Consider the following 14,045-nt stretch of genomic DNA (forward strand, 5'->3'; position numbering starts at 1 on the left):
TGATGGATCTAATTGGCATTTATTCTAACTAGGAAAGTAGCATTTAAAGCTGGAATACTTGCTTAGAGTGCCCTACACCTTTGTGAAAATAGGCCACATCATGAGCATTGTAAGCATTGCCTATCGAGTTGTACAATGAGCATTGTCCATTATACGACTGCTGTTCTGTTTATTAGATGCTTGAAAAAAGACCATGTTTGATTTCTAGAGTAATGTTCTCATATTATTTAGCTTTAGCCCACCCACAGTACTGGTGGTTTAGCCTTTTGTAGATGATTGGTTTCTCTTCTTATTTATTAATTTAGCATTCAGCACGTGATACAAATGCATCAGTTACCTCGACAAAGCAGGCTGCAATCAGTCGTGATATGACAAATTGTTTGTTTAGGAACACCACAGTCACATTGAGGAGAAAGGCATTTTTCTACTTAAATGGCAAGTCTGCACATATTACTTGGTTGTGCGAATCCTATTCAGGGTCACTCATCTTATTGGTAAGTCAAAGATCGGAATTTTGGTTATTAGTGCCTCAAAACTACGTTTGTAGTTGAGGATTGTCAGCATTTATATCCCACCATAATAAATTTAGTTTAATCCTTTATCCAAGTGTGTGCAAACAAAGTTTGCGCCTGAAAGTATCTTCAGGACTGGGGTAAAGTGGTACAACACCGGGCGACTCCTTGCAAAGGTGGAGCAAGCTACCAACACTTCTATCTCAGTATCCCCCATAATGCAAAACACATCTCCTTGCGGATATGTATAATGTTATGCATTAAGGGAAGGGCCACTACCCAGACTAGTTTCGACCTTTATTGAGGTCTCTTCAGTGGGAGCCAGGCCCAAGTGGAGATACCAAGGCAGAAGCATTAGCAAGGTCATCTCCTCTTATAGGAGTTGCCAAACGGTGTGCCACCTTTTTATTAAATTACTGTGGATTTAGAGAAAGATGCTGAAAGTTTATTTTTCACTTGGTCAGACTATAATAAATTTAGTTTAATCCTTTATCCAAGTGTGTGCAAACAAAGTATGTGCCTGAAAGTATCTTCAGGACTGGGGTAAAGTGGTATAACACCGGGCGACTCCTTGCAAAGGTGGAGCAAGCTACCATTTGTGTGCAAACAAAGTATGTGCCTGAAAGTATCTTCAGGACTGGGGTAAAGTGGTATAACACCGGGCGACTCCTTGCAAAGGTGGAGCAAGCTACCATTTGCCCTTCCCTTAATGCATAACATTATACATATCCGCAAGATGTGTTTTGCATTATGGGAGATACTGAGATAGAAGTGTTGGTAGCTTGCTCCACCTTTGCAAGGAGTTGCCCGGTGTTGTACCACTTTACCCCAGTCCTGAAGATACTTTCAGGCACAAACTTTGTTTGCATACACTTGGATAAAGGATTAAACTAAATTTATTATAGTCTGACCAAGTGAAAAATAAACTTTTTATACCCCACCATCTTTCCCATTTTTCTCTTGAGGTGAAATTATTTGTAACTAAATTTTCCTCTTCACATATTGGTGGATGTCTAGATTTTAATCATCTGATTCTCATACCTTGTTATGCACTGGTAGAAGAGAATTATTGTCTTGTACACTCATAAGAAAGCATCTGATCTCCAGAGGTATGAAGGTAAGGTGTTACTCAAGACAGGAAGCAAGTAAGTCTTCATTGATTGGAGTGTATCAGATATCAGCCACAGAGCATTGTTAAGCCAAACAGGTGAACAACATTTGAGTACAGAAAATACCAGAAATGAAGCTGATGAGCATAAGGTGGTAGCAGAGGATCCACAAAATTTTTGAAAGATGTTATTTTAATTTTAGCTGCTGCATTCTCCAGGTGTTTCCTGTAGGATAGCATATTGTGTACTGTGATACCTAAGTACAGCTTTCTCCTGTAAATCTGAATTGTACAGATTCGTAGACAGACTGATAATACTTTTCATTGTTTTAAAATGAATAATGCTTTCAGTGTAATCCTGTATTATTTATAGCCCCAGTTTTGTTTTCTAATTCAACACTAAATTCAGTTGACTCCAAATCACTAGGTTATATATATATATATATTTTTTTTTTTTGGGGGGGGGGGGGGAGTAGTTTCCATACTTATTTTTCCATCATAATCAAATATTGGTTCTTAGAAGTATACCATGCATTATGATCAGAGGTACTATACAGATTATGTTAGACCTTTATCAAAATCTTGGCAGTATCAAAACCTGTGGGGATAATGATAGCTGACTCACTGGCAGAAGTTATATTTTTGTTTCCATGCTCGTATAAAATCAGAATCAAAACAACAACATAACTTCTTTTCAAGTTTAATTTAATTCATATAATCAAATATTTGCAGTAAGGATATTATCATCATACTGTTTTCTTGGCATAAATTAATATTGCCAATACTGCAGTGTCTAACTCATCTTTGGAAGCTTTTTCTTCTTAATGTTAACTCTTGTTGTTTTCATTTTTGTTCCTTGCTCACATATTTCCTCCCTTTCTTGAATGTCTCTGAATTTTTTTGTCATCTTCCAAAATAAGCATTACCACTTCAGGACCATTTCCATTCCAGTTATACTTCAATGTGGAAATTTTCATGCTCTCCCATTAATTTGCTATTTCCCATATTGTCATCTTTATTCTAACTTTTGTCACAAAATTCTGACTTTGTCTCCCCCCCCACCTTTCAAAAGTCAGTGAGATTTCACAAATATTATTTTCTGTAGAAGTGTTTCAATCTTCTGATTACTTGATTCATTGTTCATGTAATGGCACTGCAATTAGGTGGCAGGCAAGCAGCAAAAATATATCTTCATCTAAGAGCCTTGATTCTTGGGTATGCTAGACTTTCTCTTAATAAAAGTATGGTAGTGGATGTTGGAAGTTAAATAATTTTTTTTTTTTTTACAAAAATTTTTTGAGTCATTATTCATGTTATAAATATTACTAATTATAGGACTTTACTTCAAAGTTTTATAAAGAAGGATATTGAATAGCAATGTAGTGTTAAATATATGTGTGTCTTTTTTTCTGCATTATCATGTGTTATACAGGCATAATTCATTAGCATTTCTTTATTTGGCAGTGCAAACTTAGGTTAAAACTGTACGTCTATGTGTTTTATAATTTTTTTATATGACTCACACATGTGAAAAGTTGTAAACCTGTAGCACATAACTGTCGATATTCTAAGTTTTTACTCTGATTATTATACCCTCCATGGAGTTGGCAGACTCATTCAACCGACAACATATTTATCGTATAGAATCATAAAATCCTTAAACATTCTTTGCATTAACAACACATTCTGGTAATGCAAATTCTCCATGTAAAAAATCTACTCCTCAGACCCCTCTTTACCACACTTTTACATAACTTCCAGGAATGACCTCCGGTTCTTCCCCTCTCACCTTCTACTCTTTTTATAATCCGCTCTGGATAAATCTGATAAAATCCTGTCACTAGCCTAAATGTCTCTATCATATCACCTCTCTTCCTCCTATCCACCAAACTCTGCAGTTCATATTTCTTCAACCTCTCTCTCTCCATAGCCAGCATTCCAAAGTCCTGATATTGTCTTAGTCACGCACCTCTGGACCCTCTCCAATGTCTCCACATCACACTGAAAACCAGGTGACCAGATCTGAGCACAATATTCCAAGTGTAGCCTGATACAATTAATTTTCTCTCATTTCTAATACACTCTATAAGGCTAGTGCCTTATACAGTGGCATGACCACTTCCTTATCCCTACATGTTAGCATACTCCTCATCATAGCAGTACTATGATGTGCAGCCTTTGCAACACTAGCAATATGTCCTCTAAACTTCAATCTACTGTCAATCATCACTCCCAAATCTTGAACCTCATCCACTTCCTGCAGTATGGCACCGTCGATATAGTATACAGCCTTATATTTCTGCATTCCAAAATGCAATGCCTTGCACTTATTGATATTAAAACTACAACTCCACTCTTTTGTCTCCAACTTTGCATCATCAGCAAATAACTGAAGATTACAAACAAGTTAAACAGCAGGAGCCGAAGAACAGAACCCTGGGGCACACCACTGGTTACCCTCCTTTTTTGAGACACTGCTCCATCATACACAACCTGCTGGTATCATCCAGAGAGAGCCAATCTCTGATCCATCTAACCAATATACTATCTATTCCCATCCTCTGCAGCCTGTATACCAACTTATCATATGATACTCTTATCACACACTTTTGCAAAGTCTAAGAATATCACTGTATATGATTATCCCTTATCTAACATGCTTGTCACCTTATCATAAAATGCAAGTAAATTACTAAAACAAGACCTACCCTTTACAAATCTTTATGGTGCCTGCCATAAAGAATGCTATGTCCATCAACTTAATTCTGCATTTCTATTCCTTACCCATCTCTCCAACACCTTGACCACAACAGCAGTTATACAGACTGGCCTATAGTTGCAGATTTCTGTCTTAGAACCATGCTTGTGGAGTGGTACTATTTTGCCTTCTTTCCATTCCTTTGGAATCATATCCACTGCAAAACTTTCATTAAATAATCAGGTCAAGGGCTTAGCCAACTGTGGTGCACATTCCTTAAGAATAAATGGTGACATGTCATCTAACTCAACCAACATCTGATACACCTCTGTTTCTTTCACTTCCAATTCTCCTAATATTTGCCTCTCTTCTATAATATTGCATGGCATCATTTACACCAGTATGATATATGCCGATAAAGTGCTCATTCAATAATTTCAATAAATCCTATGCAGCTGTTAGTCTGCTGCCATGACTATCCACCAATGTTAATCTGCCATAATTATTCTTCCTCTTGCTTGCCATGTAGCAGAAAAAGTCCCTTGAGTTAACCTTGGCCTGACCACCAATCTCCTCTCATATTGCACCTTTTCTTTCTTTACCATGCTCATCATCTTTCTAACCTGCACTTTATACTCTTCATGGATCTCATCACCACCAACTGCCTTTTACCTCCTCCATAACATTTTCTTTTCCAGCACAGCTTGCTTGATTTCACTCTTCATCCATTTCACTTCTACTCTATTTATTCGCTTAACCCTTGGTATGCAGTCATACATTGCTTTTGTCAGATACTGCCTTTGACTTTCCATGCATTGTCAACATCTTTTCCACTCAGCTCATCTACCCAACATACTGATGCAAACTGTCTACAGAGCTTCCTATAATCACCTGCTTTATACTTCCACATATATCTATTTTTGGTAGTCACCTTTTCTTGTTTCATCACTTCCCAAATAAGTATGTCATGATCACTGTCACCAACCGGCAGCAGTGTCAACATTTTATTAACAACTACATTTTGCGAAGTTATCACCAAATCCAAAACATCAATGCCTCTAGTTGCTTTAATCACCTACTACTTAAAATACTTCTCTCTCAGAAATTCCACAAATTCGCTCTACCTTGTTTCCATACACTATCTCCTCCTTCCAGTCTATATTCTTGTAATTAAAGTCTCTCAATAGGATCATATCCTCCTTTTACATGCCCAAGTAATTTTCCTAAACATTTTACAATTAGTATTCTCTGCATTCTCTGGCCTATAACAGCATCCTGTCAGATATACTACCCTCTTTATTTCAACTTCACACCACACTGATTCAAAATCTGTGCTTGCACTATCAACTTCCGCACTTTGCAGACACAATTCCTCTGCAATCATTAACTGCACTCTTTTCATCCCTATCCTTACAGAAAATTATGTATCCTTCTAATTCTATTCCTGACATTGCATCCTCCTCAGACAACCAAGTTTCACTTATTCTAATGATTTTTGGGCATACTGTCTCAATCAATGCAAGAAACTCACTTCTCTTGTTTCGAATACTCCTTACATTTGTGTATAAATATAACAATCACTGTTTGTTTGCGGCCATTCTACCATCACCAACATTCTCTATTCTAGTTGCTATACTACACCTCTCTCTCTTCGCTTTGACCACTCCTGTTTCCCTGATCCTGACTGTGATTTCTATTCCTACCTGTCTCATCCTCACCTTTATGCATTCCATCATCTTGTGCTGCTGCAACTATATCTTCAACCTCATATCCATCAACCTGCAACCTCATCTTTGTCCTGCCAAACAATCTGTTGATTTGTGCTGTCCTGTTTCACAGGTAGACTTTGATCATTTGCCACCTTAACTTCTTGACTCTGTGCTGTCTCAGAAAACAGTAGCCGTTCTAAATGCCCAACACCAAACCCATTCAAATGCAAATTATCAGCTTTATTCCCTTCCAACTTCCCTTCAAATTCACTCCACAGATTTACAAATTGAATCTGCTTTGCCTCCCACAACTCACCATCATTCTGTTCATTATCTCCATTCTCCTTATCAATTGACTGTTATCATATCTGTGCAACACATCTATGACTTTCCCAACACTATTCTTTTCTTTTAGGGTTACACAGTGATCAGCATTCATTTAAAAAATTTTATGGAATTTACAACCGTGTTAAAAAACTTTTTTATTATCCCGACGTTTCGATCTTCACATCAAGATCATCATCTGTAGTGTACATAAGTATACAGAACAAGCTGAGTTACATCATTAACTGTAAGCTAGAGAAACAATGATTTGATCACATGTTATTCTACTGGCGTTACCTCTGGTGAAAAAAAAAAAAATAAAATAAATAAATTAAAAATAAAATAAAATAAAACTTTTTTTACATCAAGCTAAATTCTATTTTTACAATGACAGGAATAAACATTCTTTTAGATGGTTTTCTTTCAGAAACAATTGGTGTCCTATTTTTAGTATTACAATTCCTATTTTTAATTTACAATACTGGGTTTTCTACAGTCCTGTTAATAGTTGTTCTTGGTGATGAAGGTCAAATATATGCCTTCCATATGTTTGGGATTTTTAAACCATCATTGTTGTTCAGATTGGGGGTGGTTGCTGATAATCTCGCAGGCTTCCTTGAATTTTCGTTCATACCATGTTCTAGTGTGATGTAGACCACTGGTGGTTTTCCAGTCATTTCTGTGTAAGGTATTCAGGGCATGATCAGAAAGGCCAGCTTCATCATAATTATTATATTTAATGTGTCGTTTATGTTCTTTTTGTCTAATAGGAATAGTGCGTCCTGTTTCACCAGTAGAATAACATGTGATCAAATCATTGTTTCTCTAGCTTACAGTTAACGATGTAACTCAGCTTGTTCTGTATACTTATGTACGCTCCAGGTGATGATCTTGATGTGAAGATCGAAACGTCGGGATAATAAAAAAGTTTTTAACACGGTTGTAAATTCCATAAAATTTTTAAAATGAACACTATTCTTCTTTACCTGCTGCAACAACTTCCTCAAGTTTCTATCAACTTTCTTTTTCTCCTTAACCAAGTCATTTGTGCCCATGACAGCCACTAATTTTGATGCTCGGTATTTCCTTTTTTGCAATGCATCGATTATTTGCTTCATTGTTCCACCAGGAAAGCATGTTTTCTGCACTTTATAATCACACCTCTAATGATTGAGTTCCCATACATGATATATGACTATCCTTTGACTCTTTCTTTATAATATTAACTTACTCCTTCTTGTTATCATCAGCCAACCTCTCCTTTAGTGTTTAATATCCTTTTCCAGATGTTTCATTGCGCTTTTTATTTTAATTAACTCCTGCCGCAGCTCTTCTACTATGGTCCTGATGTTTGCTCCCCTTTCTAATTGCTGTAATCTATTCAGTTACTTTTCACATACATTAATGTTTTCCTTCTTCTCGTTTACCCAAACAGTCACAAATCTTTCACATTTTTCAGTGCATACATATAGCAGTTTTTGTAATGCATCCACTGCGAAAAATCGATGGCAGAGCCAGACTTTCGTGCAGAAGCCTTCCGTGCCGCTGATGTACGTTTCATTTATGGATGCCATCTTCAAAAGCTGAAGCAGTACAACAAACAAGTAGCAAAACACAATATAAACAACAAAAAATTTCAACAATAACTGCACTGAAAGACACTTGTCTCCAAACTGAAAAAATACAAGACAATTTACAATAGAAAGCCACACTATACACTAATTAAAAAACACTTTTTTTAGCACAGCTCAAATCTACCACTACGTTCGCCCATGACACTAGTCCCACATTAATTTTTCCAACTGTCAAAGAATGAGTACTGGCACCTATTTTTTTTTTTTTTTCTCTTTTGTTTTTTCTTTTAATATTGAATTTTATATAACTTTTTTTAAAATTTTTTACATAATCAGAAAACCCTGTTCTAGAGACCAAACAGAATTTTTTCAAATCATTTCACGCTTCCAATAAGTTGGACTGTTGCCTCACACCTAAAAGTGCTGAAAATTTTTCCATTTGGTTATGCTATAAATTAAAGATACCAAGAAATTATATTCTTGGTTTAATTTTTTATCCAAGTGTAAGCAGACAAAGTTTGTGTGTGAGGTATCTTCACAACAGGGCAACTCCTGTATAGAGGCTAATGACTTCACATCACTTGCCCATAATGCATAGCATCATACATGACTATAAGGATATGTTCTTTGCATTATGGGATACCAAGGGGAGTTTTGTGAAGTCATTAGCCTCTATGAGTTGCCCAGTCATGAAGTGACTTCATGTGCAAACTTTGTTTGCTTACACTTGGATAAAGGATTAAACCAAGTTTATAATTTTTTAGCATCTTTAATTCACACCTAAAGGTATTTGCATACATCCATGCCTTCAGTGGGATTTCATCTCATCGCCTGTTGGTTGGAGAGTGGTATTCTCCACTCTGGCAGCTTTCATTTTATTAGTTTTCATACATTACATAGTTTTATTATTTGATTTCAGTTAAAGATACTCTGTGATAAGATTATTCCCATAGATTCTTTAAATAATTTCATGAAGTAGAAATTTTTTCTGAAGGGAAATGCAGATGCTTCCTATTTCATTGGAAACTGTTGTGATGAAGAAACATGTCCAGTTGTAATTCATTTCTTTTTTTTTATGCAATCATCTTGATGCAAAAAAAAAAAAAAAAAAAAAAAAATTATAGCAAAGCATATATACATATAACTAAGAATGAGAGGATAACTAATATATGGGTGGTTGGAAGCATTTGTGAAACGCTTAAAATGTAAGAACTGATCAGTTGGAGACTTACAGGTAATAAATTAATTTGGAAAAAAGTTAATCAGAAACTAGTCATGAAAATTGTGTTAGTGTCAGTATCTTCTATATATCACCAAAAATACACCAGAAATGGTGGTGAAACAGTATTTTTTTATAAAATGGGGAGGGAAAAAAAAGGTGTCGTACTCGTTCTTTGCAGCAGTAAAAATTGAATATTTGAAGGATATGAAAAGAAAACTATGAGTAGTAATTACTGATTATTAAAACACTCAAGGAATTGAACAACATAGTTAAGGATATAAATTAAACTTTAATAAATATTTTCCGATATTTCGGCAATGTCACGTTGCCATCTTCTAAAGGAACTTACAAAAAAAGTTACGTGCACATAGGCACTACAACACAGAAACTGGGAATGAAGAGATGAAGCTATTGTTCTCCTACCAGTCCTGATGGTGCCCTCTAGCGGGCTAAGTAGGTGTTCTTGGCTGTTGGGCTATCAGCCCAGCAGTGAGCAATGAACTATATTTGAGTGGTTATGGTGTAAGTTGCTTTGAGAGTCTGCTGCTGGAAGGTAGAAAGGTGAGTAGAGTGAGAGAGAATAAATCAGATCAAGTGGAAAGTGATGTGGAAAACAGGAGAGTAAAATAGGAGAGATTGAAGAGGTGGTTATGAATGAGGAAGTGAGTGGTATGAGTGGTACAGGGGTACACTTCTTCCTGTCTGGTTTGATGTATGCAGACGTGACTGATGATTTTTTGAGTTGTTTTAGGATTATATCCATTTAGGATGGCTGTATTTTTGATAACTTCTAATTCCTGGTTTAAAGATCCTTCAAATCAGACAGGAAGAAGTGCATAGGATTCCCATACCTTACGTTAAAGACATCTCAGAACGTCTTTCTAAAATTATGAAGAAATACAATTTTGCCATTACTTACAAACCTATCAACCAAATTTACAACTTATTACCTTCTCCTAAGGACAAATTTTCACCGTTGATGTTACCTGGTGTTTATGAGATTCCATGCTCATGCAGATTATCTTACTTTGGACAGACAGGTAGGTCTGTTCAGAAACGCATCTCTGAACATCAAGACCACATTCGTCTTCTTAAACCGCAGAAATCTGGCCTCTCTCAACACGGAATTGAAAATCCAAACCATAGGATCCATTGGGAAAAGGCTAAACTTTTACATAGATCTTTATTTAAACATGAACGTTTATACAAAGAAAGTTCTGAAGCCCTACTACACAGACCAAACCTAAACTGCAATGACGTTCTTACTATTCCTAAAGTATGGGAAATTATCATACAAAATTGTGTTAAATAATTAAAATTTTTTTTTTTTTTTACTACTTTAGCACGTTATGCACATTTTCATGAGATTCTATTGTAATCATGCGCCCTAACTGTATGTTATTCCTAATTTTGTTTAAATACTGTACTGATGATGTCCGAAGATACTTAGGATGAACTATTTACAATTAAATAATTTTCACTGTGGTTTATACGTGTATTTCTTCTAATTATGAACGCACCACAGGTTTCGTTATTTAAAAAAAAAATATTATGGGAAGAGTCACTACAGTGTAGTTGTAGTGACCCTTTCCATAATGTATAGCATTATACATGTCTGTAAGGATATGTGCTTTGCATTATGGGATACTGAGGCAAGTGATGTGAAGTCATTAGCTTCTATATACAAGTTGCCCATTCCTGAAATTTCTTCTGGTACACCTTGTGTGCTTATACGTGGATTAAATTAAAAATGTAATTTCTTGGCATCTTTAATTTATAGTATAACCAAGTGGAAAAACTTCGTACGCTGAGCAAACCAGGCTGAATAAAGTGAACAGAAGTTGGACCTAGAGTCCTTAATGCTGTCCCCTAGTGGGCTAAATTGGGTTGTCTTGGCCTTTGGGCTGATGATCTTAAAATGTATGCCTCCTAAACGTGTGGACAGACTTATGTGTTCGTCGAACATGTTGTTTATTATTTTAACGGTATAATAGAACACAGAAACTAAGTAAATAATTAATTTATTAACTTGATGCTGATATTTCGCTGGTATTATAACCAGCATCTTCAGAGCACAAAAACACTGTTTGTCACAATACGTGAGACTAAAACAACATGGTGTACTTAAACAAAATTGTAGCAGCAACACAAAGACTAGAGTCCTGATTTTGGCGCCCTCTATCTGAAAAAAAAAAAAAAAAAAAAAAAAACGCTATCATATATTACTAGAGTCCTAGAAAAGTGCTAGTTTTTTCTTAATATGACTATCTCCCAGATCTTCGGCAAGTTAATACAGCCATATTTGTTGAGATTTGGAGTGTGTTTTAGGGCTTCTGTCGCCTCTAAGAACAATCTCTCTGAACAAACTCAAACCCTTCCATGTTAAAACACCGAGGATCTATGGATCACCAAAAATTCACAAACCAGGCACACCCCTACGCCCAATTCTGGACAGTATAAATAGTCCCACATACAAACTGGCTAGACATTTAGCGAAGCTACTAGCCACTCTCACTAACAATTCTCCCTCCTTTATCAAAAATTCAGCACACCTAAAAAGCATCTTACAACACCTCACCCTAAAAAGCTCAGACTTAATAGTAAGCTTTGACATCACTTCACTATTCACAAATGTACCACTAATAGAAACCCTCAATCTACTGAAGTCACACTTCCCCCCTGATATATTTGAACTATTCAAATTCACAATACATGTAGGATATTTCACATGGAAAGGGAAAATATACAAACAAATTGATGGGACAGCCTTGGGCTCCCCCCTTTCTCCCCCCCCCCCCCCCCACCCACCAGCCAACTTTTACATAGAACACCTGGAAAAACAAACAATCAATACAGCCACTCTCAAACCAACACTTTGGCTACGCTATGTTGATGATGCTATTTGGCCACATGGCCCTGAGACATTGAAAACATTCTTAGCACATTTAAATAGCCAACATCCAAAAATCCACTTTACTATGGAACTGGAAACCAACAACTGTCTGCCCTTCCTGGATACACTCATCACACGTCTCCCAGATGGTTCCTTATCATTTTCAGTTTTCAGAAAACCCACACATACAGGCAGATACTTACACAAAAAATCACACCATCATCCTTCTCAACAATATGGCATATTAAAAATGCTAACCCATAGAGCGAGAGCAATCTGTTCAAATGACAAGGCTCTTACTGCTGAACTGACTCACTTACGCCACACCTTCTTGGCCAACGGCTACAATCCACAAAAAATAAACAAAATACTAAACACTCCTAAGAAATCCCTCCCACCATCCACCACAGAGAACTACAACAAAACAGTCGCCATTCCTTACATTAAAGGCACATCCGAAAAGATCTCAAGAATTCTCAATAAACATAAACTACGCACTACATTCAGACCATGTAGCAAATTAGCCACCCTCATCCGCTCACCCAAGGACAGCATTCCTCCTTTATCACATCCAGGAGTCTACCAAGTACCCTGCTCATGCAATCAAGCCTACTACGGTCAAACAGGAAGAACTGTGAATATCCGCATCAGCGAACATAAACGATACGTCCAGAAATATCATTATGGGAAGTCGGGCCTAGCAGACCATGCTCTGGATACCCCAGCACACAGGATCAACTGGAAAAACACAAAAGTACTACACAGAAACCCATATAAATCAGAGAGATTGTTCTTAGAGGCGACAGAAGCCCTAAAACACACTCCAAATCTCAACAAATATGGCTGTATTAACTTGCCGAAGATCTGGGAGACAGTCATATTAAGAAAAAACTAGCACTTTTCTAGGACTCTAGTAATATATGATAGCGTTTTTTTTTTTTTTTTTTTTTTTTTTTTTTCAGATAGAGGGTGCCAAAATCAGGACTCTAGTCTTTGTGTTGCTGCTACAAATTTGTTTAAGTACACCATGTTGTTTTAGTCTCGCATATTGTGACAAACAGTGTTTTTGTGCTCTGAAGATGCTGGTTATAATACCAGCGAAATATCAGCATCAAGTTAATAAATTAATTATTTACTTAGTTTCTGTGTTCTATTATACCGTTAAAATAATAAACAACACGTATGCCTCCCAAATTTGGGGCAGTTTTATGCATCCTGCCCTGTTTGTTCAAAATACAAGCAGAGGCACACTCTCTTTCTCTCCTGGTGTTTACCCGAGAAGTGAAGGGACTGTTTATATTTCATGGTTGGTAAACCAGGAGGAGATTTTGTTAATGAAGAATGCAGGGACTAAATTATATCTTGTCAGGATCTTTGCAATCACCTCCAAGATGCCTGCAATATATGGAATAGGGACTCAGTGTATACAAGTTCAGGGTTATTCTTGGGGCTAGGCTAATAAATGCCCAGGATGCATTTAAAATTCCTTCAGGCAAAGCCATTTTGCAGTATGATGATGCACTGGATGCTGATCAGTTCTTGTTGGAGATCTTAGGAATTGGAGCAGATAACATGCTCTGAGCAAAGATTTGAAGATGTCTATTTTTTTAGATAGATGATGGGGTGAATTTTGCTGTAGTCAGTCAGTCACCTCTGAAAGTAGATTTATGGTGAACAGATTCTATAAGCGCTGTATATCACGTACAGAAAAGGAGAATGTTTGTTAAAAAAACTCATTAGAGATGCTTTTGAGTCTGACTAGATTGTGAACACATCATTCATTAGAATTTTTGTGAAAAGGGCTCAATTAGTCCTTTATCCTAGGATTCAACCCCTAGTTGCTCCAGACATTGATTTGACAATTACAACCTCAACCCTAATACTTAAAATGTCCCAGTTAATGATGTGTTTGTCATCTTGCCAGAATTCAAACTTCCCATAAAAGTTAACAGAATCAGTTTTATTGATACCATAAAATATTCATAACTGTAGATCTAAATTAAGA

The 14,045-nt window shown here is 36.5% G+C and overlaps 1 protein-coding gene across 6 annotated transcripts in view; it reads left to right on the plus strand.

Moving 5' to 3' along the window:
* The window catches only part of LOC150096464 (kazrin-like), a 686,592-nt gene that overhangs the window by 267,318 nt on the left and 405,229 nt on the right, over positions 1-14,045 (plus strand). The window lies entirely within an intron of this gene.

Source organism: Typopeltis vanoorti, chromosome 18 (assembly GCF_054136105.1).
Source record: "Typopeltis vanoorti isolate ZY-2024b chromosome 18, IOZ_Tvanoo_1.0, whole genome shotgun sequence".
NCBI classification, from domain to species: domain Eukaryota; kingdom Metazoa; phylum Arthropoda; class Arachnida; order Uropygi; family Thelyphonidae; genus Typopeltis; species Typopeltis vanoorti.